General features: G+C 37.1%; 3 protein-coding genes across 5 annotated transcripts in view; 2 read left to right on the top strand and 1 right to left on the bottom strand.

Annotated features, from left to right (window-relative positions):
- The window catches only part of SPRY3 (sprouty RTK signaling antagonist 3), a 166,035-nt gene extending 141,545 nt beyond the window's left edge, over positions 1–24,490 (bottom strand). The window contains exon 1 of the mRNA XM_050775488.1: positions 24,093–24,490. The gene's annotated coding sequence lies outside the window, so the exon portion shown is untranslated. The remainder of the gene's footprint in view (positions 1–24,092) is intronic.
- Positions 1–25,356, top strand: part of CMC4 (C-X9-C motif containing 4) — a 540,756-nt gene that overhangs the window by 60,868 nt on the left and 454,532 nt on the right. The gene's annotated exons all lie outside the window — the stretch shown is intronic.
- Positions 23,776–25,356, top strand: part of TMLHE (trimethyllysine hydroxylase, epsilon) — a 105,361-nt gene continuing 103,780 nt past the window's right edge. For all 3 annotated transcript variants that reach the window (XM_050775476.1, XM_050775477.1, XM_050775478.1), the window contains exon 1: positions 23,776–23,948. The gene's annotated coding sequence lies outside the window, so the exon portion shown is untranslated. The remainder of the gene's footprint in view (positions 23,949–25,356) is intronic.

Here is a 25,356-nt window from a genome sequence, read left to right as displayed (position 1 = left end):
ATTTACTTCGGTCCTGGATGAATAATATTGAAGATATGTGCTTAAAATATTCCTAACATCAGAATTTGTGCATGTGTTTTCTTCCCCAAGAAAGCTACAAACAGCTAAACTTTTGCTGTAAGCTTCCCTGTGTCCTCTCTCCCTTCCCCCTCCCCTGAAACTAAAAGGAATGTTAAAAGCCTGTTTTCCTGTGACCAGCGGACCTTATCTATGCTCCCAATTCCGATTCCTTGTAAACACAGTTTGTAAAATCCTGTGAGATCCTGTCTCCTTTGCCCTGCCGCTGCAAGGTTATAAAGTCATCAAACTTAAGTTACAATTCCAGTTTTCCTCAAGATCTGAGACATGTTAATTGTCTTTGTTTCCGGCTCTGGTAACATCTTCCTGCCGCACGTATTTCCCGCCTTAAAGAGTTTAAAAGGTGGTCAAAAAATCTAACACTGGCTACCCGCTGAGGACCCCTTCCACGCTGTGGAAACTTTGTACTGCCACTCTGCTCAATAAAGCCTACAGCTTTTTTCTCTCGGTCCGATCCGTGTCTCTCCCACCGCGGGCTACCGCGACACCAATTCTTTGGCGTGGCTAAGGCAAGAATCTTTGGTGTTACAACACCACAAAAGAAAACTATAGGCCAATATCACTAATGAATATTGACTCAAAATTTTTCAACCAAATACTAGAAAACCAAATTCTATAAAACATTAAAAAGATCATTTATCATGACCAAGTGGGATTTATCACACGGATGCAAAGATGGTTTAATATATGCAAATCAACTAATGCAGTACATCATATCAACAGAAAAACCATATGATCATTTCAATTGATACTGAAAAGGCACTTGATAAAATTAAATTTCTTCATAATTAAAATCCTCAAAAGATTGGGTATAGATGGAATATATCTCAACAAAATAAAAGCCATATACAACATACCCACAGCTAGTATCATACTGAATGGCTAAAACTGAAAGCCTTTCCTCTAAGATCAGGAACACAAGGATGCCCACTTTAATCACTGTTATTCAGTATATTACTGCAAGTCCTAGCTAGAGCAATCAGACAAGAGAAAGAAATAAAACGCATCAAAAATGGAAAGGAAGAAGTCAAATTATCCTTGTTTGCAAATGATATGATATTAAACTTGGAAAAACCTAAAGACTTTACTAAAAAACTGTTACAACTGGAAAACAAATTCAGTAAAGTTTCAGGATACAATATCAACATGCAAAAATCAGTACCATTTCTATATGCCCAGTGAAAAATCTGAAAAAGAAATTAAGAAAGTAATCCCATTTACAATAGCTACAAATAAAATTAAACACCTAGGAATTAACTTAACCAAAGAAATTAAAGATCTTTACCATGAAAACTATAAAACACTGATGAAAGAACTTTAAGAGGATGCAAAAAAAATGGAAAGATATTCCATATTCACAGATTGGAAAAAAGAGTATTGTTAATATGTTCATACTACCCAAAGCATCTACAGATTTAATGCAATCCCTATCAAAAAAAAGTTGCGTTGCTTGATATTTTCTATAGATTGAGGTCTGCAGTTGTGTCTGCCCACCATTTCAAACAGACAATTATTCTTGCAAATAGATGATGTACACTTATGGTATTGACAAATACAGTAAAGTACTATAAATGTATTTTCTCTTCCTTATGATTTTCTTAATAACACTTTTTCTCTAGCTTATTTTATTGTAAGAATACAGTATATAATACATTAACATACAACATATGTGTTATTCAAGTCTTTGTTATTGCAAAGGCTTCCAGTCAACAGGGAGCTATTAGAAGTTAAGTTTTTGGAGAGTCAAAAGTTATATGTAGATTTTCAACTGTGCAGAGAGTTGGTGCCCCAACTCCTGTGTTGTTCGAAAGTTACTGTGTACAAGAAACTCCTGCAACTCGATAGCAAAAAACAAATAACTCAATTAAAAAGTGGGCAAAGGACTTGGACAGACATTTCTCCAAAGAAGACATACAAATGGCCAACAGATAATGAAAAGATGCCCAACATAATTAATTATCAGTGAAATACAAATCAAAACTACAATGAGATATCACCTCATATTTATTAGGATGGCTATTATCAAAAACCCAAACATAGCATATGTTAGTGGGAAAATGAAATTATGCAGCAGCTATAGAAAATACTAAAGAGTTTCCTCAAAAACTTAAAAATAAAACTATCATGTGATCCAACAATCCCACTTCTGAGTATATACCCAAAATAATTGAAATAAGGACCTTGAAAAGATATCTGCACTCACACATTCATTGCAGCAGTATTCATAATAGCCAAAATATGGAAACAATTCAAATGTCCATCTACAGATGAATGGATAAAGAAAATGTGGTGGATACATACAGCAGAATATTATTCAGCCTTAAAGAGGAAGAAAATCTTACCGTATGTGACAACATGGTTGAACCCGGATGGTATTATGTTAAATGAAGAAAGCCAGTCACATAAGGACAAATACTCCTATATGAGAAATATATAATAATCAAACTCATAGAAGCAGAGAACATAATAGTCGTTGCCAAGGGCTAGGGAGGTGGGGGAAATGGGGACTTGTTCAATGAGCATAAAGTTTTAGTTATGCTAGATGAATAACTTTTATAAATCTGTTGTGCAATATAGTGCCTGTAGTTAACTGTATTGTTACTACATTGTTAATACTGTATTGTTAACTACAACTTCAAAATTTGTTAAGAGGGTAGATCCCATGTTAAGTGTTATTACCACAAACAAGCCAAAAAACCCGAAGGGACACAAGGAAACTGAAGGTGTTTGATGCATTTATTACATTGATTGTGGTGATGGTATAATGGATATTTGTATGTACTCAAACATCAAATTATACACATTAAATATGTGCAGTTCTTTGTATATCAATTATGTTTTAATAAAGCTGTTGTTAAAATTAGAATAATTCTGGAGGGTTTGTTTTCAAAGTAAGTATTCACAAATGTATGGATATATTGTAGAGGAAACACAAAGGGTAATGTAGGACCTAGGGATAATAGCAGTAGAGTAGCAGTTACCAAGCTTAGTTCAGTAGGGACAAAAGGAGGAAGCAATTGTCAGAACCCAAAAGGAGTGAGTCCTGTAGAGATGGATGCTTTTATTAAGCAGTGAGCTTCAGTTGAGGCTAACCCAAGACAATCTTTCAAGAAGAGACCCAGAGAAATAAATACTTCGACCTCACCCTCCTCTCTCATTCTGATTTCCTTCTGGGGTACTGGCCAAATCTAACCAGAAGCCATAGGGCAAGGCATTTCATTAATGTAGTCCATATTCCTGGGTGCAAAAGGATGATGGGTCTGGATGAGAAGATATCTAGCACTATTGTATTGGTGGGCTTAAAGACATAATATGACAAAGATGTTCTCCCCAAATTGTTCTAAAGATTTAGTCACAACCAAAATTTCCACAGATTTATTTTGTGACTTGACAAGCTGATTTTTTAATGTAGAAATGCACATGGCCAAATCATCCTTGAAGAAGAAGATGTAATATGGAATAGCAGGAAAGATGATGAAGCTAGTTTAATTAGGACTTGATGTATAGTGCAAGAATAGACCAAAAAAATCCGTTAGAATGGGATGGAGAGTTCAGAAACAGGCCCATACACATATGGATACTGGATTTATTACAAAGGTGGCACTGAAGAGCAGTACAGAAAGGGTGATATTTTCTTTCTTCCTTTAAAAAAAATGTATATATATGTGTATATATATACACATATATTTTAGAGGTAGGGGCTCGCCATGTTGCCCAGGCTGGTCTTGAACTTCTGGGCTCAAGCAATCCTCCCGCCTCGGCCTCCCAACCTGTTGGGATTGCAGGCATGAGCTATTACGCCCAGCCAGGGGATCTTTTCAATAAGTGGTGCTGGCTGGGATATCCACTTGGGAAAAAAGGCAACCCAATAAGAAACTCAGACACTCCACTAAAAATCAAAAAGATTCTTGACTTTATAAATTTTCTGGAAATTTTAAATTAAAACCCAATGGGGTTACCTTACACACCCATGAAAATGGCTAAATTTAAAAAAAGGACACCTGAGAATTACTAACAATTCCTTCTGTTGTAAGGACTGTGGAACAAAGGACATGCTTTTACATTGCTGGTGTGCCTGTAAATTGCTTGTGTCAATCAGGTTCCAGGCAGGAGACAGAAAACACACCAATTGTTTTAGCAGAGGAAACTAACATAAGGAATTACTAGGCATTGGAAAAATAAAAATGCAAAAAGAAAACAATAAGTTACCATGGATATGATAACAGCAGGAAGCAGCTACCACTCCTAGGGTGGAACAAAGGGAAGAGTTTGAAATTACTAAATCCTAGAAATTTGGAGGAAAGGCTTTGCAAAAGTGAAATGCAGACTTCTCAGGAGGGAGCATAAGCCTGATGATGCTCATCTGAGTGCACCTGAGGAGGGTCTTCCAGTGGAACACTTCTGGGGAGCAGGTAATGCCAGCTGGTGGTGGAGTATCTGAGGAAGTGCAATAAGGCTAATTCTGGAAATGTTGGGGAAACTGCAAACTGGATTAAGCTGCTGCTACCAGCAGGAACTGATACTGCCATAGCACCTTCTTTTGGCAAAGACTACCAGGGAGCTAGCAGGCAGAGCATAAATGTGGTTTACAAAATCTGAGCCCCAACATCACAGAGCATAACACAGTGTGGCCTGAGTCTCAGAGACTATTAATAACCAGCACAGCATACCAATTTAGCTACTAAGTATTCATATATATCCTTCCACATGTATCTTCACTTCTATACACCAACAAAACTAGCTCTTTGTATTTTAATATTATTAATTTTAATTAATAAGTTGTCACTGTCAGGCGTCTGAGCCCAAAACAAGCCATCGCATCTCCTGTGACCTGCACGTATACACCTAGATGGCCTGAAGTAACTGAAGAATCACAAAAGAAGTGCAAATGCCCTGCCTCGACTTAACCGATGACATTCCACCACAAAAGAAGAGAAAATGGCCGGTCCTTGCCTTAAGCGATATTATCTTGTGAAATTCCTTTTCCTGGCTCATCCTGGCTCAAAAACTCCCCCACTGAGCACCTTGTGACCCCCACTCCTGCCCGCCAGAGAACAACCCCCCTTTGACTGTAATTTTCCATTACCTACCCAAATCCTATAAAACGGCCCCACCCTTATCTCCCTTTGCTGACTCTCTTTTCGGACTCAGCCCGCCTGCACCCAGGTGAAATAAACAGCCATGTTGCTCACACAAAGCCTGTTTGGTGGTCTCTTCACAGGGATGCGCATGACAGTCACTATCCTTCATACAAAAGCACTCTCACAATCTCCCCAAAATGAGAAGTGACAAAGTCACAATAGTTATTGTATTTGCCTCTATGAAGGCAAAATCAACTATGTTGATTTCTCTTCAAATCAGTCCCATCTGAAAATTTTTACATAAATACTAAGCTGTAAAGTTAACTTCCAAAAATGATTTTATATCAAATAATAAGGGAAGAGAAATAAAAATAAATTAGTCAATATATGCATACAGTTTATACATAATACATACATACATACATACAAACAAGGAAGACACTGTCTCATTAATACATATATATACACCATATGGTTTTGGATTATAGTTAATATCTAAAACATCCTTCTTCAAGTAATTCATATATCCTTGACCCATTTTGTGTTACCTGGTAGGGAGACGCACAGCTTTATTCCCGAACGGTCTGAATCCTTAAAAATCTTGCCTATTTCCTGTTTGATGTAGTTTTCTATTAACCTTCACTATTCAGCATAGAAATACAAAGAGGTTCCCCAGGGAATTTCCCAAGTGCAAGTATAGTCCTCTCTGACCCCACTGTGGGACAGCAACTTAATTTCTTTGGAGATCTGGATCAATCACTCCAGCCTGTAGAGTAGCCTTTCCTGATTGTTGGTTCAGTGGCATAAGAACTTCCAAATAGCTAATAGCAGGTGGCAGTCTCAACTTCCAATTCAATGGAATCATTATGTCCCCGATTAAAGCATTCCTCCTCTGGTAAGTAAAACCTCTAAGCCAGCAGTGCTCAAAGTTACCAGAACAAGAACCAAAATTCTGTAAGTGAGTTATTGAGAAGCCACTTCCACTTTGATTTCTTGGTTGTTAAAAACAGAATTTAAGTGTTGTCTCCTAACTCATGTCACAGTGGATCTTTAGCAATCTATCCATTGTTCATTAAGTCCAGCTGCTTCTGGGTGACGTGGCATATGGTAAGTCAAATTAATTCCATGGTATGGAGTCACTTCTACTTTCATTTCTAGTTTTAGATCCTTGAGGAATCGCTACACTGTCTTCCACAATGGTTGAACTAATTTACACTCCCACCAACAATGTAAAAGTGTTCCTATTTCTCCACATTCTCTCCAGCATCTGTTGTTTCCTGACTTTTTAATGATCGCCATTCTAACCGGTATGAGATGATATCTCATTATGGTTTTGATATGCATTTCTCTGATGACCAGTGATGATGAGATTTTTCATATATTTGTTGGCTGCATAAATGTCTTTTTTTGAGAAGGGTCTGTTCATATCCTTTGCCCACTTTTTGATGGGGTTGTTTTTTTCTTGTAAATTTGTTTAAGTTCTTTGTAGATTCTGGATATTTAGCCCTTTGTCAGATGAATAGATTCCTCAAGGATCTAGAACTGGAAATACTGTTTGACCCAGCAATCCCATTACTGGGTATGTACCCAATGGATTATAAATCATTCTTCTATAAAGACACATGCACACATATGTCTATTGTGGCACTGTTCACAACAGCAAAGACTTGGAAGCAACCCAAATGCTCATCAACGATAGACTGGATAAAGATAAATGTGGCACATAGACACCATGGAATACTATGCAGCCATAAAAAGGATGAGTTCATGTCCTTTTCAGGGACATGGATGAAGCTGGAAACCATCATTCTCAGCAAACTAACACAAAAACAGAAAACCAAACACAACATGTTCTCACTCATAAGTGGGAGTGGAACAATGAGAACACAAGGACGTGGGAGGAGGGCATCACACACTGGGGCCTCGTGGGAGGTGGGGGGCTGGGGGAGGGATAGCATTAGGAGAAATACCTAATGGAGATGAAGGGGTTGATGAGTGCAGCAAACCACCAGGGCACATGTATACCTATGTAACAAATCTGCATATTCTGCACATGTACTCCAGAACTTAAAGTATATATATGTGTGTGTGTGTGTGTATATATATGTGTGTGTGTATATATATATATATATGAGCCCCTTGGGAAAATTGGCCTCATACCTTGTGTACACAGTCCCTGAACAGGGTTCCTGACCTGTGGTAAATAAACAATTTCACTTTCCGACAGGCCCAGGAGCCCAAAGTTATCTTGGGACCTCAAGAGGAGAGGAATTTATCCAACTCACAGGTATTTGATAATACAAATCCATGGCGGGGCTCAGCTTTAAAAAAGTATTATCTGAGGATCCTTCTATGGAACAAAGTTCCATCAAAGCCAATTTAAAACACCTATGTAAAAAATAATTATTTTTGCTGCACTTTATACAAATAATGTAGCCAAGTATAATACAACAAAACAAAACAAAACCCAACAAAATTTAGGAGTTGTCTCCCAACTCATGTCACAACTGGATCTTCAGCAGCCTAACCATTGTTCAGTCAGTTCAGCTGCCTTTGGGTGATTTCGTATAGGGTGAGTCAAATGAATTCCACGGTATAAGCCCATTTCTGTGCTTCATTTGCTGTGAATTGAGTTTCTTATTAAGAATCATTGTCATTAGAATATCATGATGGTACATAAGACATTTCACAGGTCCACACATGATAAAGCAAGAATAAATATTATGGTAAATCCATATTCAGAGCGTATGTCTATTTCAGTAAGGAAAGATCATTTACTACTCCTTGATAGAGGCTATCCTATGTAGTCAACTTGTCACCAGGTGGATGGTTTGTTCCCTCCAAGTGTTCCTCTCCTACCTTGGCAGGTTAGGCACTCAACAGTAACAATATCCAGGTAAGGCGTGTGAGAAGATAAATCAAAATGCTCCTGACCATTGGATCCCAAGAAAACTTCACTGAAGTGATAGGTTCTGATTTTTTTTTTTTTTTTTTGATGGAGGCTCACTCTGTCGCCAGGCTGGACTGCAGTGGCATGATCTCGGCTCACTGCAACCTCCTCCTCCTGGGTTCAAGCGATTCTCCTGCCTCAGCCTCCCGAGTAGCTGGAACTACGGGTGCACGCCACCATGCCCAGCTAATTTTTGTATTTTTAGTAGAGACGGGGTTTCACCATGGTGGTTTACTATTCTGTTACTAATGGGAAGTTCTTGAGGCTTATACTTGCCTCCTCCTACAATAATAACTCTCATTTCATGGATCAGATAGCAAATGTGAAGATTCTGCCACTGTCTGAATGTGTCTACTCCAATTATATATTCAAGAGCTTGGGGGAATAACCACAGGGTGGGTAATCTGATTTACTTGTCACAAACATAGGTGAAAAATCCACTATCATCTTACTTCCATAAGCCCACATTTAAGCTTGTGAACCAGTGTAATAATGTGGGTTCTCACAAATTAACATCAATTCAGAGCTAGTGTCTAATATCCCCCAAAAGATCTGGCTATTTCCTTTTCCCTATGCTGTCCCCACGGTAAATGGCTATAGATCCATTTGGAGAAGGTTTGGGATATGGTTTACAAATATATTTATGGCAGTGCCCTGGGGTGTTTCATCAAGGGGATCTATCCTCTCCTTCAATCACAGAGCTCTAGGTCTATGAACTTTTTAGGTGTTTAGAACTGGGTTTGAGGAGCCATGAATTTCCATTTTAGTGATTCAAGTCAAGTTTCTATCAAATCTAGAGTCTTGTTGTTTAGCTCAAGTATCATTTTAGTAATCTACCCGTCTATTTCATTCCTAAGGACACTGTGATGAATTAGCTGCCATCAAAAATTGTTGAGGACCAAAACACTGTGATAATCACTTTGTCCTTATTTCCAACTAAAGTACTTACTCTCATCTCTTGTAGTTAAGGGCTGACAGTTGGCCTCAGGTACTCAGGGATACCATCATACTGACTGATATCAGGGCACTCATCTCAGTGTTGTAACTTTCCACTGTCATACCTGGCCTATATAAGACAACCATCACAGAACTTTACAAGGGCACTGGTTGTAGTAGATTGAATAGATGGCCACAATTCTTTACTCCTCCCTGTATCCATGCCCCTTTGCTCTGTGGCAAATAACCTCCTATCAAGAAGTGGAATATATTTCCCCATACCTTGAATCTAGTCTAGCCTTGTAACATGCTTTGACCAATAGAATGTGATAGAGTGACATTGTACTAGTTTTGAGCCCACGCCTCAAGAGCCTTGCACACTTTCACTTTCTCTTTTGGAACCTTATTCACAGTCATATAAATAACCCTAAGCTAGCCTGCTGGAAGATGAGAAAACAATGTGGAATAGAGATGAGCCATTTAAACTGAGTTCTTTCAAGACCAGCCAGCCCTCAGATGACCTGCTGGCTGATGTCATAAGCATGAATGAGTCTTGTCAAAGTCAGCTGAGCCTGGTGCAGGACAGCAGAACCAGTAGGTCAATCTGTAAACTTGTGATTTAAATAAATGTTTTTTTAATCTTCCAAGTTTGAGGATGGTTTGTTAATGTAGCACTAGGCGACTAATACAGTGGTGCTCTTCTCACTAATATATTTCTCAAAACCTTAGTGAAAGGAATATTTTCTGGGTCATCATGGGGGATACAGTGTGTGTGTGTGTGTGTGTGTGTGTGTGTGTGTGTGTGTGTGTGTGGTGGCTGTGAAAATCACATATGATTGATTCACTCCATCATTCCTATCTCCCTAAGCTTTTATGTTCCTTCCTCTATATTATGTCATGAAAGTTCTAACATCTCAACTGATTTAAATGTAGTCCAAATTTTAGCCAACTAGCCAATGAAGCTGTTAGAGTTACTTCCTTCTGTACAAGCTAATGCACTAAATCCATAATCTCTAATAAGTGTACCTATATTAACAACTTTATCAATAATAATTGTTGAACATTTAAAAATAACTAAAACAGTGTAATCATATTGTTTATAACACAAAGGACAAATGCTTGAGAAGATGGATAGCCCATTTACCCTGTTGTGATTATTACACATTGCATGCCTGTATCAAGATATCTCATGCACCCCATAAATATATATACCAACTATATACCCACAAAAATTAAAATTAACAATAAAAAATAAATTCTATAACTAAAAATGCAATTAATAAAATAAAAATGCAATAGAATCAACAGCTGAATTGATCAAACAGAAGAAAGAATGTGAATTTGAAGAAAGATTATTCAAAAATATGTAGTCAGAATGGCTATTAATAAAAAGTCAAAAAAAACAGCAGATGCTAGTAAGGCTGCAGAGAAAAGGGAATGCTTATACACCATTGATGGGAATGTAGATTAGTCCAGCTCTGTGGAAAGCAGTCTAGAGACTTCTCAAAAAACTTAAAAAACAGAGCTACCATTTGATCCAGCAATTCCATTACTGGGTATATATCCAGAGGAAAATAAATAATAAACCGAAAAGACACATGCACTCATATGTTCATCATAGCACTATTCACAATAGCCAAGATGTGGAATCAACCCAGCTGCCCATCAATGGCAAATTGGATAAAGAAAATACAGTACATATACTACATGGAATACTATGCAGCCATATTGAAGAATGAAATCATGTCCTTTGGAGAAATATGGATATAGTTGGAGGCCACAATTCTAAGCAAATTAACACAGAAACAGAAATCCAAATACAGCATATTCTCATTTAAAAGTGGGAGACAAACACTGAGCACACATGGACATAAATATGAGAGCAATAGACCCTGTGGACTACTAGAGTGGGGAGAGAAGGAGGGGTGAGGGTTGAAAAGCTACCTACTGGGTACTGTGCTCACTACCTAGGTGACAGGATCTGTACCCCAAGTCTCAGCATCACACAAATCTCCATGTGACAAGCCTGCACGTGTACCCCCATATCTAAAATAAAAGTTGAAATTTAAAAAATACACTCAAAAGAGAAAAAACAAAAAGAATAAAAAGGAATAAAGAAAGCTTCTGAGATTTATGGGATAGCATCAAAAGAGCAAACGTTCAGATTATAGGGGTTCATGAAGGGGAAGAGAAAGAGAAAGGGAAAGGGATTGAAGCTTATTCAAAGAAATAATAGAAAAATTTCCAAATCTGGAGAAAGATATAAATCTCCAGGTACAGGAAGGTCAAAAGTCTCCAATCAGATTCAATCCAAATAAGAATAATATGATGAAACTATCAAAAATCAAAGACAAAAAATGATCCTGAAATCAGCAGCAAGAGAAATAAAGCAAATACTATATAAGGGAGTTCCAATATGCCTAGCAGTGAACTTTTCAGAATAAACTTTGTAGGCCAGCATAGAATGGGATGATATATTCAAAGTGCTGAAAAGAAAAAAAAAAAAACAAAACCCACTGTCAACCAAGAATACTATACCAGCAAAACTATCCTTCAGAAATGAAGGAAAGATAAAGACTTTCTCAGACAAACAAAAGCTGAGGGAGTTTAGCACCATCAGACTTGTCATAGAAGAAATGTTAAAGGGAGTTATTCAAGCTGCAAAAGAAAGAACTCTAATGAGTAACATGAAAACATTTGAAAGTATAAAACTGTAGTAAAATTGAGGACATAGTCAAATTCAGAATAATACGGTAATGGTGGCATGTAAATCACTTATATGTTTAGTATGAAGATTAAAAGACAAAATTATCAAATATAATAATAACTATGATAACTTGTTAAGGGATACGCAATATTAAAATATGCAAATGGTGACATCAAAAATTCAAAATGTGGGAGTGTAGAATGGGGTACAATTCTAGGTTTTTTTTTTTTGGCTATCAAAGTTAAGTTGCTGTCAGCTTAAAACAACCTGTTATAACTATATGATGTTTTCTGTAAGCCTAACAGAATGAAACTATGAAACTACTAGAAGAAAACATATGGGAAAAGCTACACAGTGGCCTCAAAAGTGCAGGCAACAAAAGTGAAAATAAACAAATGGGATTACATCAAACTAAAAAGGTTCTGTACAGCAAAGGAAATAAGCAGAGTGAAGAGAATGAGAGAAAGTATTTGCAAACTATGTATCTAATAAGGGAGTAAGGAACTCACACAAGTCAATAGCAAGAGAACAAATAACTTGATTTAAAAATGGGCAAAACATCAGAGAAATGCAAATCAAAACCATCTCACAACAGTTAGAATGGCAATCATTAAAAAGTCAGGAAACAACAGGTGCCGGAGAGGATGTGGAGAAATAGGAACACTTTTACATTGTTGGTGGGATTGTAAACTAGTTCACCATTGTGTAAGACAGTGTGGGGATTCATCAAGGATCTAGAACTAGAAATACCATTTGACCCAGTGATCCCATTATTGGGTATATACCCAAAGGATTATAAATCATGCTACTACAAAGACACATGCACACGTATGTTTATTGCGGCACTATTTACAACAGCAAAGACTTGCAACCAACCAAATGTCCATCAATGATAGACTGGATTAAGAAAATGTGGCACATATACACCACAGAGTACTATGCAGCCATAAAAAAGGATGAGTTCATGTCCTCTTTAGGGAAATGGATGAAGCTGGAAACCATTATTCCGAGCAAACTATCACAAGGACAGAAAACCAAACACTGCATGTTCCCACTCATAGATGGGAATTGAACAATGAGAACACTTGGACACAGGGTGGGGGAACATCACACACCAGCACCTGTCATGGGGTGGGGGGGGATAGCATTAGGAGGAATAACTAATGTAAATGATGAGTTAATGGGTGCGGCACACCAACATGGCACATGTATACATATGTAACAAACCTGCACGTTGTGCACATGTACCCTAGAACTTAAAGAATAATAAAAAACAACAAGAACAACAACAACAAAAAAAAAACAAATAAAAGACAAAAAAATGGGCAAAAGACCTGAATCAACGTTTCTCAAAAAAAGACATACAAATGGTCAACAAGTATATGAAAAAATACTCAACATCATTACCATCAGGGAAATGCAAAGCAAAACCACAATAAGATATTGCCTCATTCCAATTAGGATGGCTATTACCAAAAAGACAAAAGATAACAAGTGTTGGTGAGGATGTGGAAAAAAGGAAACCCCTGCACACTGTTGGTGGAAAGGTAAATTATTATACTAACTATGGGAAATAACATGGAGGTTCCTCAAAAAATTTTAAAAAGCTTTGCCAGCATCTGTTGTTTCTTGACCCTTTAATAATCAACATTCTGACTGGAGTGGGATGGTATTTCATTGTGGTTTTGGTTTGCATTTCTCTAATGATCAATGATGTTGAGATTTTTTTCATATGTTTGTTGGCCACATAAATATCTTCTTTTGAGAAGTGTCTCTTCATTTCCTTTGACCACTTTTTGATTTTTTTTCTTGTAAATTTGTTTACGTTCCTTGTAAATTCTAGATATTAGACCTTTGTCAGATGGGTAGATTGCAAAAGTTTTCTCCCATTCTGAAGGTTGCCTGTTTGCTCTGATGATAGTTTCTTTTCCTGTGCAGAAGCTCTTTAGTTTAATTAGATCCCATTTGTCAATTTTTGCTTTTGTTGCAATTGCTTGGAGAAATAGGAACACTTTTACACTGTTGGTGGGAATGTTAATTAGTTCAACTATTGTGGAAGACAGTGTGGCAATTCCTCAAAGAGCCAGAACCAGAAATACCATTTGACCCAGTAATCCCATTACTGGGTATATACCCAAAGGAATATAAATAATTCTATTATAAACATACATGCACGTGTATGTTCATTGCAGCACTATTCACAATAGCAAACACATAGAATCAACCCAAATGCCCATCAATGATAGACTGGATAAAGAAAATGTGATACATATACACCATGGAATACTATGCATCCATAAAAAAGAATGAGATCATGTCCTTTGCAGGGACATGGATGAAGCTGGAAGTCATCATCTTCAGCCAACTAATACAGGAACAGAAAATCAAACACTGCATGTTCTCACTTGTAAGTGGGAGCTGAACAATGAGAACACATGGACACAGGGAAGGGAACAACACATAATGGGCCGTTGGGGGGAGGGAGGGAGAGCATCAGGATAAATAGCTAATGCATGTGGGGCTTAGTACCTAGATGATAGGTTGATAGGTGCAGCAAACCACCATGGCACATGTTTATCTATGTAACAAACCCTCACGTTCTGCACATGTATCTCAGAACTTAAAATTAAATTAAATTTAAAAATTTTAAAAAGAACTAGCATATGATCCAGCAATCCCACTATTGGGTATACATCCAAAGAAAACATAATCAGTGTGTCAAAGAGATATCTGCATACCCATGTTTATCGCAGCACTATTCACAATAGCCAAGATATGGAATAAAACTAAGTGTCCATTAATGAGTGCATGGATTTAAAAAGTGGTATATACATCACTTGAAATATTATTCCAGTACCACTTTGGAATATTATTTAGCCATAAAAAAGGAAATCATGTTATTTGTGACAGCATGGATGAACCTGGAGGACATAAGCCAGGCACAGAAAGACAAATCCTGCATGATCTCATGCATGTGAAATCCACAAGTTAATCTCGTAAAAGTAGAACAGAATGATGGTTACCTAGAGGGCAGGGTGGTTGGTTACAGGGAGCAGGTGGAGAGATGTTGTTTAAAGAATAGAAAATTACAGTTAAATAGGAGGAATAAGTTCTATTGTACAGTATGGTGACTACAGTTAATAACAATATGTTGTATTCTTGAAAAATTGCTAATAGAGTGGATGTTGCATTCTCACTACAAATATAACTATGTGTGATAATGCACTTTTGTTAATTATGTAGATTTTACCATTCCACAATGTATATATCTTTCAAAACATCATACTATACACAATAAATACATATAATTTTATCTGTCAATTTAACAAAAGAAAGATATACCAGCTCTGGCTTCAGATGAAGGAGCTTTGGGGTAGAATGATTTGAAACCTTTGCTCCCTATCAAATTCTAATGCTTTCTCAGGTCATATTGAGTTGAGATAATTGAACTGAGGGGACACTTACTTACGTGGTAATTTTTGGCTAAAAAACAGGACACTGAAAACATGCCGACAATATGAAAGAATGAATTTACATCTCATCATATACAAAAATTAACTAAAAACATATCAAATATAAAAATGTAAGAGCTAAAATATAAAACTCATAGAAGAAACACAGATGTAACTCCTTATGACTATAGCTTAGGCAGTAGTTTCTTAGATATAACATCAAAAGCACAAGAAACAAAAGGCGAAAATAGATAAACTCAACAACATCAAAATTAAAAACTACTATGCTTCAAAAGACACCATCAGGACAGTGAAAAGACTACTCACAGATGGTAAAATATTCTGCAAATCATATATTTGACAAAATCTTGTATCTAGAGTATGTAAAGTGCTCTTACAACTCAACAATAAAATGAAGAATAAGCCAATTTAAAAATGGGCTAAGGATTTGCATAGGTATTCCTCCAAATAACATATACAAACGGACAATAAGCAAATAAAAAGATGCTCAACATCATTAGTCCCTAGAGAAATAAAAATCCAAACCATAATGTGATACCACTTCACCTCCTCTAGGATAGTAAATAATAATAAGGAAATCAACTAAAATGAGACTTGGAGAGGATATGGATAAATTGGAGACCTCATACATTGCCAGTAAGAATGTAAAATTGTGTAGCCATTGTGGAAAATAGTCTGGCAGTTCCTCAATTGGTTAAACATAGAATTACCATATAATCCAGCAATTCCATTCCAGAAAAATGAGAATGTATTTACACAAAATATCTTGTATATGAATGTTCATAATAGAATTACTCACAAAAGCCAAAAGTAGAAACAACACAAATGTATATCAACCAATAAAAAGATAAACAAAATGTGGTTTATCCATATGATGAAATACTCTTCAGCCATGAAAAGAAATGAAGTGAAACATGAATTGACCTTGAAAACATTATGCTCAGTGAAATAATACAGTTACAAAGGACCACATTGTATTATTTGATTTATATAAAATGTCTGGAATAATAGAAAATGAATTAGTGGTTGCCAGTGGTAGGGGGTGATGTTGGGGTGTCATGGCTAAGGGATGCAGTGTTTGTTTTTGGGGTAATGAAAATGTTCTAAACTTGATTGTGATGGTGGATACACAACTCTGTGGATATACTGGATTTACTGAAAGTGAATTATATCTCAACAAAGTTGTTTAAAAACATTCTCACAGGCAAAACTGACTGTGGGAAACAAAAAAAAACCTTCGACAAATAAATAACAAGAAAAAAAAGTAAGGAAGGAGAGGAAATATCTATTCAAACTAAGTTAAAAAACATAATGCCCAATTGGGATACTGATATCTAGATATTTGATATCAGGGGAAAATTGTTGTAATAATTGCACGTGGTTATGTTGAATAAAACAGTTTTTATCTTTTATAGGTACATACTAACTAAACATTTACAGATGAGGGGCTTGCTTCAAAATAATCTGGATATTTGCCATGAATTGAATAGTTGAAGCTGAATGATAGGTATATGGGGGATCATATCATTCTCTCTAGTACAGGTTTAGAATTTTCCATTTTAATTAGCTTGATTGAATCTTTCTACAATGCATACATAAGTAAAAGCATCACATTGTACTTCGTAAATATACACAATTATTTGTCAATTAAAATTTAAAAAAAATTTGATCAAAAAAATGTTTTAAAAAGATGCCTCAAAGCTGTGAAATGTGGAATAAAGTGAATAGCTCCTTTTATTTTCCTGTTTCCTTTTATAGTTTAGGGACTTAAATAAATTGACTCAACTACTCTGTGTTTCATTTTTGCATTGCATCACATTGTATTAAGAGAAGAAATTTACTTTTGTACTAGAATGTAACTTTCTTGCCAGTAGCCATTTCTATCTGTTATTCCCTGTTCTATTCTCAGAATAGGCATATAATAGGTGTTTAATAAACATTTGTTGAATGAACAAAACAAAAAGGAAGAAATACTCTGCTTAGTCTATTAAGTTCATTATCCTTGACTATTAAATTACTGTCAATGCACAATTTAAATTGTCTACTTCATTAAAATGTATTTGATATTATATACTGTTATCAGGCCTGCTAAATAACATATGAAACTAATCAGTAAAAATACTACATTATGAAATCTCTTGCCAGAGGCAAACTGATCCCTTTTAAAAGGGATTTTGTAGTGTTGCTGTAGCCACAAATAGATGTATAGATGATAGATAGATAGATAAATAGATGATTGATAGATAAATAGATGATAGATGTAAATATAGATTATATAGATAGGTAAATAGATATATAGTGTATTTCTGTAACTTCAACCTAAATTTCATACTTTACCAAAAAAAAGTCACTGAAAATGGATAATAGACTTAAATGTAAACCACAAAACTATAAAACTTTTTTAAAAACATGATAAAAATCTTCGGAATCTTTGGAGACTTTATTACTGACTCAATCTTGCTACTCATTATTGGTCTGTTCATGTTTTCCATTTCTTCCCAATGAAGAAAAGCACAGGACTGGATGAATTCACTGACAAATTCTACCAGAAGAACTAATACCAATTCTCCTGAAACTATTCTAAAAAATGGAAGAGGAGAGAACTCCTCCAAGACTTGACATCTAAAGCACAATCCATAAAAAACTTGGTAGATTGGATTCATCAAAATTCAAAACTTTTACTCTGCAGAATATTGTCTTACGAGGATGAAAAGACAAGCAACAGAGTGGGAGAAAATACTTGTAAACCACATATCTAACAAAGAATTAGTATGTTAAATATATAAAGTTCTCAAAACTCAACCATAAAAAATGCTGAACAATCCAAGTAGAAAATGGGCAAAAGACATGAAGAAACCTTTCACCAAAGATTATATACAGATAGAAAATAAGCACATGTAAATATGTTCAATATCATTCATCATCAGAGAAAGGCAAATTAAAATCACAATTAGATATCACCACAGACCTGTCAGAATACCTGACATAAAAAATAGCTAAGATAAAAAATACAATACAAAATGCTGGAAAGGTTGCATGGAAGCTGGATCTCTCATACATTGACAGTGGGAATATAAAATGGTACAGCCACTCTGGAAGACAGTTTTGTAGTTTCTTAAAGTATTAAATATGCAACTAGCATATAACCCAGGAATTGTATTTCTGGGCATTTAGGTCAGAAAAATTAAAACTGGTATTCCCACAAAACCCATGTGTACAGGAATGCTCATAGAAGCTTCACTGACAATAGAAAAATACTGAAAACAGCTCAAATGTTCTTCAGTGGGTTATTGGTTGAACAAACTCTGATACATACATACCATGAAATATCACTCAACAATAAAAAAGAATCAACTATCGACACACACAACTTAGCTGGATCTAAAGGGAGTTAAGCTGAGTAGAAAAAAGCCACTCCCAAAAGGTTACATATTGCCTAACTCCATTAACATAGCATTCTTGAAATGACAAAGTTATAGAGATGGAGAACATATTAATGGTTGCCAGGTGTTGAGAAGGAGAAAGGGAAGTGAGTGTGGCTATAAAAGTGCAACAATGAGAAAGCTTGTGGCAATGGAAATGTTCTATATTTTAATTGTGATGGTCATTATACAAAGTTACACATATGATAATATTTTGTAGAACTACACACACACATATGCACGTGTAACTGGTAAAATTCAAATATGCTCTGTGGATTTTACCAATGTCGGTTTCCTGGATTGATACTGTACCAGAGTTAGGCAAGATTTTACCATTGGAGGAAATTGTGTAAAGGGTACACGAGGTCCTCCCTGTATTTTTTTGGAAACTTCCTGTGAATTGATAATTATTTCAAAATAGAAGGTTAAAACCAAAGAAATATATGACCATAATATATGTAGGTTTATTACTGGATTCTGAGCTATTTTATTGACTTATTTGTTATTTCTTACTCTAGTACCACACTGTTTTGATAAGTGTAGTTTCATAGTAAGTCTTGAAACCAAGAAGTTCTATAACTCCTCCTCTTTTTAAAGTTTTGCTGGAAACCCTAAGACATATGTTTACTCATCCCAACATCTGCACAGCTTATCTTCTCTAATGCCTTGCTCCATAGATTTCAGCTGCTTCCACTACCCTGCGCTCTGATCTTTGCCTCCTTCATTCAATGAGACTGCAAGCTCAGCTTGGAATCTAGCTCTTGATGCTGGGATCAGAAAATAGTCACCAGGCAAAGAGCTGAGGCAGTCTTGGGGCTTAATTTGTGAGTTTCTCTTTTCCTGGGGATCATAATCATGTGCTGACTATTGCTCAATATCTTTAAACAGTTTCCTTGCACATTTTATGCAGTTTTATGATTTTTCTAACGGCAGGAGTGCTGGTCTAGTGTCATTCCCAACATAACTTTTTTTCGCGCTTAAATCAGTCAGATTCAGCTTTTGTTGCATGCAACTAAGAACCTTGGCTGATACAAGCCCCTATTTTATGCCATGTCCTATGATAGGTGCTTGACATTTATTATGTGGTTTAATCTTAATTTAGATAAATAATTCCATGTGGAAACCAGAGAAATGGGCAAGAAGCATTTCTAACAGTGAGGACAAGGGTGAGGGGAGGGAGGTTGCTGTGAGAAGCGCATTCTAGATGGAGGAAGAATGTATAGATGCACAAGAGAATCAGCATGCAAGAAATAAAGTATGAAACTTTTGTCATCTTCAAGGGGATTCTTCTGAGACCTTTATAAATTCTCCTAATCCAATAAAACCACTATACATAGAATTTCCTCCATAAATGCAGTAAAGTACAATTGTTTATATAGTAGGATATTATGCGACGGTTTTAACTTTCCCACCCCTATCAACATGGGCACTACTAAAATAACTAACCATCCTAGTTTGCCCTGGACTGTTGTGGTTTTAGCACATTACAGGAGAATTCCTCAGCCCCAGGAAAACTGAGAAAATTATCCTTTGGTATATGTGACATTGCTCACCTAGCTACAGTTGATTGGTTTTGGGTGGCCACCAGACTCAAACTTGGCCAATAAATCCCTCATAGATTTATGGAGATAGGACCATAAAGGTCTATGGCAACCAGGAAGTGCCTCTCAGATCTTTCAAGGGAAAACCTACTATGAGGAGTGGAGTCAGCTAACAGTCTCCAGCTGGAGCACTTTTGGGATATTTTTGCATCATTTGATCCAAGGTCATTCCCTTCCCAGGCATCTGCAGCCAATCTCTGAGCACAAGAATTCTGTCTAACGCAGGATTCCTCTAATTAGCAATCTCTGTTGGGGTGGTTGAGACTTCCATAGAGCTGTACTGTAATCTCCTCTTTATCTTGCCAGCCATTACCTACGATAGATCTCTAGATTTGTAACTCCATCTCGGCATCTGCTTTTCAGAGGACCTGATCTGGCTTAGTGTCTCTCTTCAGTGGTTGAATCTGTAATAGGAAAATCTAGGAAGGTGTCCGTAACCATATCTACTGTTACATGGACTTGGGAAACAAAAAGAGCTTGAGAGGAGTGGGGAGGAAAGCAAGGGAGGGAGTGAGGGCGAGAGAGAGAGAGAGAGAGACAGAGAGACAGAGAGAGAGAGAGAGAGAGCGCAGATAAATGTGCAGGGAAGAATAGGGGTAAAAGAATGATAGAGTCAATGTCATTGGAATCCTTGTTTTTGACAATTCTTGAGACCTAACTATACCTTGCCTTTTTAAAAGTTTTGATTGTTCCAATCCTTCTTGAGTTCTGTGAAACACCTTATTATCTTCCCATAAATTTCTCTCTTTGGCTTGTTAGTTTCAGGTAGGTTTTGATAACTTTTAACTAGTGAGTAATAACTAATACTTCTTCACTGCAAAATTAATTATATAGGTTACTAAGTTTATGCTGAATCACATTTCTGTTGAGAGTCAGAAATGTTCATATCCCCAGAGTCAGAAATGTTCATAACCCCAGACACAAATTAATATACCCTTCAGCTTTACCAAATTTTTGTCCATGAGTAGGTGAGGAAAATTTTGTATGGTCTAGATGATTTCTGCAAAGTTTTAGCATTTATTTGTTTCTGTATAGGGTACATAGCAGAATTCTTGTCATAGACCAAAGTTTCAGCCAAATTCAACATTGCACTGTGTCCAGAATATTTATTTTCTGGCTAAAGTCACTACTTTCATTATAAATCTTCCTTATTTTTTTAACTCTTTCAAAGATCACTAGTAGTTAGTTCTTTTAAAGACCATCTTTGATAAATCAAAGTTCAAAATCACAATCAACACATAGTTTTAACCACATTTCAAGAACTCAAGGTTATGAATATGATTAGAGATCATTAAAGCTTCACTGAGATGCTGATAAAACCAAGGTATAGATGTTAGTCAAAGATGATGACTCTCAGACATCATTTAATACAGTAGTCTATGCAAGAGATGGTGATAATTTGGCCTAGAGCAAGGGTCTAAAAATTACTGTCCACAGGGCAAATCCTGCCTCTTGCCTGTTTTTGTAAATAAACTTTTATTGGAACATACCTACATTCATTCATTTAGGTATTGTCTGTGACTTCTTTCACTCTATGAAAGCAGAATTTAATACTTGGAGACAGAGACTGTATGTGACTCAAAAAGCCTAAAATATTTACCAGCTGACCTTTCACCAAAAAAAAAAAAAAAAAAAAAAAAAAAGCCAAACTCTGGTCCTGAATGTTAGCAGTACAGTGAGGGACAAATGCATGAGCAGATTATATTTTGGAAGCAGAACAAGAACAAGTTTGGTGTGTTCTAGGAATAGCTGGTGTGGCGGGAACATAAAAAGACCCAGATACTATTGTTTTTTTTCTATTTTGTTTTCTAGCACATTTGTACCTATTGCTTTTATTCAGCTATTCATTCATTCCAAAAATATTAAGAAGTTCCACTCTGTGTCATACACCATGTGACCTGCTACACACACACACACACACACACACACACACACACACACACACAGAGGAAACAGTAAAATATCTGACTTTTATTTTATTACAAGCAAAATTTATATTTTATTAAAAGTAAAATATCCAGGCTCCCTAGAGTCTGGAACCAGATTACCTAGGTTTGAATCTCAGCTCTAAAATTTAACTGCCATGTGATCCTGGTGAAAATTGCTTAACCTATCTGTGCCTCGGTTGCCTTATCCTTAAAGTAGAAATAATATCATCTACCTTAAGTGTTTGATATAAAACACTTAGCCTAGTGTTTAGCATATAGTGAACATTTTATAAATGTTGGTTACTATTATTAAGGAAACTTGCTTCTTTTACTGACTCAAACAAACAGGTGTTGTCTATCAAACTCTTGCCTTTTCTGAGTACTTTGTGTTGATTTCAGCTTACCTTTAGTGAGCTCATTCACTCTAATTGCTACAGTTATGATCTTCCTATTACAGGACATTGGATCATGCTGTTGTTTCTGCCTAAAACTTTTTTCGTTTTCCCATTTGCCTGGCCAACTCCAATTTGTTCTTTAAACATAAGGGCATAAGGGCATGGACTATATCTGGACTTTGTTTATCATTTTACACCCAGAGCTTAGTGCAGTGCCTGGCATACAGTAGGCACTCATTAATGTTTATTGCATGAACGAATACCAGTCAGACTAAATCTAGATTCTTATTGTATTTCATTTTTCCTCTTTATGTTACATTCATACTCTGGATATGTCCTTTTGCTTACACCCTGGTTCCAGAAATTTTTCAACAAATATTTATTAAATATATAGACATTTTAGACTGTGCTTGGAGAACAAATATGAAAAATACAAGTTTTCTACTCTCAAGAAGCTACTTATTCATTAGAGGACAATGACATGCAGAAAGAGAAATTATAATCTAGAATAAGTGGTACTCATGAGGTCTGTAGGAGATCCATTGAGCATACTGGACCCAGGGAAAAGAAGAATACAAACTTATTTAGGAAAGATAGGGAAGGCTTCACAGAGGAGGTACTATCTAAATTGAGTCAAAAATAACGAGTAGCCGTTTTCCAAATAAACAAGTGCGGGGTAAGAGCATTCATGGCAGAAGGAATTCCAGAGCAAAGGTGTGGAGGCTTTTTCCTCTTTTGTTGATCCTGACTTCTACAAACCAATTCCTTTATTGCTTTTTTGACATTAGATTAACACTTTTAATCTCGAATCAATATAATCCTGCACAATTTCCCATTTTTAGTATATATGCATTTTTCGTTCCTAATGGGTATTCCCTTCTAGTGCTCACTGTACATAGCACTAGAAGTGCTGGGTTGGACCAGCACTTGGTCCCTGGGTTCAAGATGCTCAGCTGAATCGATGGGAGTAACGAGCGGTATATGACGACCATAAAGTCAAGAAAGTGGTGGAAAGGTAGTAGAATTTTAGTTCTAGTAAACCTTGATAAACCACCATAAATAGAAGCACCTATGGCTTCAAATCTGTTTAATAAAGGCGATTGACTGCCCCCGCCCAATCCTTCAGAATGGGAGAGTGACGCCCTAGCACCGGGCGAAGTCCCGGGCGCCAGAGGCACCCACCCCGCACAGCCGGAAGGAGTGGGGCGGGGCCTAGAGGCTCTCCGCTGGGCCCGAGCGGGCTGGGGGAGGGGAGCGTCGGGTCGACGGTTTTGGGGGTGAAAAGGCAAAAGGCGGGTGAAAGGCTGCCTCCCGAGGCTCTCCTTGCTTGGAATTCTGCCCACTCTGCGAAGTTAGGAGTCACGACCTCCAGCACAGGTGGGTTCCGTCCCGTGGGTCAGGGAAGGGGTGTCCCGATGGGTGCTGCGGGTGGGTTTGCCCAGGCGCTGGCTTTCAGGCCTGTCGCAGTGGGCGGCGGAGGCTCTCACCCGGGCTGCTGGGCCCAAGGGCGGTGGTACTCACCTTAACCCTGGCGGAGGAGAAGGCCACTCCTGCCTTGCCGCAGGGCTGTCGTCACGATCTGTGCCAGTTGCGCTACAGAGTCTGCCCGGAGATCAGCGTGAGGCCAGATGGGCCCAGCGCTCAGGAAGAGCTGGAAGAGCTGGAGCAAGCTGGCGTTGGGACTGACGCCCAGTGTACATTGTTTCAATCTCGGTCGAACTTTACAGCCCTGGATCTGTCACTGACTTGGTGTTTAGCTTTCAGCGAGTCCCTGCCCTCTCCCTGCCTCACTTTGTTCGGCAGTAGAGTGGAAGGTGGAACTCAGCTGTCTACAAGATCTTGCAGCACTTTCTTTCGTTCTCATATCAACTAATGTTCTCTGCCCAGATTTTACCCTTTGTCTGCCCCTCTGAAGCAAGGCACTGGGTAAGTTAGGCTAGGAAGTTTTCTTTCTCTTCCGAAAACAATGGAAAAGCCTTTAAATACTCCTGACTGCCCTGGAAACGACATTCAAACCATTAATTGAATGTCAACTCTAAAGAATGTGTTTCTGAATGCCATACTATTAAACATTTTAACCAGATGATTGCCTAAAATGATGTGTGTTGAGTGGACATAGTACACTGCCTAGCAAAAGTCTCATGATAAACAAGTTGGGTGCTTTAACTCAGTCGCTGAAAGAAAAACTTGAGCTCTCATATTTAAGAAACACCTTCATAATCCACTCCCATGCAGTAGTCTTTTAGTGTTGCTTGTAGCTTGGTTTGCCCTTTCAGGACACACTGTAGTAAAAATTACATACACTTTATTTTACATTAAGTTAACTATAAACAGAAAGGCCTATAAACATTATGGATCAACATTTTGGTGTCAACTTCTGGTTTCTCCTCATCAAGGAACTGGTGATAATGATAATGGTGACCATATATTATGCAAAATACTATAATTGTCACAACCACCCCAAGACATTAAGTATGGTTATTTATCATAAGGCTTAAAAATCTTATACTTTATCTCATAAACAGTGTGATGAACGGAATGTTTACTGCGGTGGTTGAGTCTGGAGGCTTGTTTAGTGTGCCCCACCTAGTTCTTTATTTCTTGGAAGCTTGGACTGGAACAGATCACTTCCTTGTTTTGGCGTCTGTTTCAGGAACCACCATTTGTTCTGTATTTCTGCTTGTCAACCCTGGGAACAACAGTAAAACCAGCCAAGCAGATCACTTGGTGTTTACAATATTTCTGACAGCTGTGTTTTCTGCCTCCAAGGGGTGGGAGGGGGACC

This window comes from Macaca thibetana, chromosome X, assembly GCF_024542745.1.
Source record: "Macaca thibetana thibetana isolate TM-01 chromosome X, ASM2454274v1, whole genome shotgun sequence".
NCBI lineage: Eukaryota > Metazoa > Chordata > Mammalia > Primates > Cercopithecidae > Macaca > Macaca thibetana.
The sequence above is the reverse complement of the archived record's forward strand: the minus strand, read 5'-3'. Positions and strand labels throughout refer to the sequence as shown.